We start from the raw sequence: 211 nt of genomic DNA, 5'->3' as shown, positions 1-211 counted from the left end.
GGGATGGGTCATGTCTTTTTATTCTTTGTCGACTGGAGGGTCATCCAACTTTAGTATTTATGAAAACAGCAAAATGTCAAAGTGCCTCTGAGTCTCTGCCCCCCCATCGGTAGCAGATGGGTCCCTCCCTGTTAAGTCAGCCAGAGACCGTGCGATTTCCATCGTGTTGTAACTAAGACATCTGCTGAAAACTAATAATTGTATCCATTAG

General features: G+C 44.5%; 1 protein-coding gene across 1 annotated transcript in view; it reads left to right on the top strand.

The window, feature by feature from the left end:
• LOC116674034 (gastrula zinc finger protein XlCGF57.1) overlaps positions 1-211 on the top strand; it is a 138,681-nt gene that overhangs the window by 95,144 nt on the left and 43,326 nt on the right. The gene's annotated exons all lie outside the window — the stretch shown is intronic.

The sequence above is a fragment of the Etheostoma spectabile genome, chromosome 24, assembly GCF_008692095.1.
Source record: "Etheostoma spectabile isolate EspeVRDwgs_2016 chromosome 24, UIUC_Espe_1.0, whole genome shotgun sequence".
Lineage (NCBI taxonomy): Eukaryota > Metazoa > Chordata > Actinopteri > Perciformes > Percidae > Etheostoma > Etheostoma spectabile.
The sequence above is the reverse complement of the archived record's forward strand: the minus strand, read 5'-3'. Positions and strand labels throughout refer to the sequence as shown.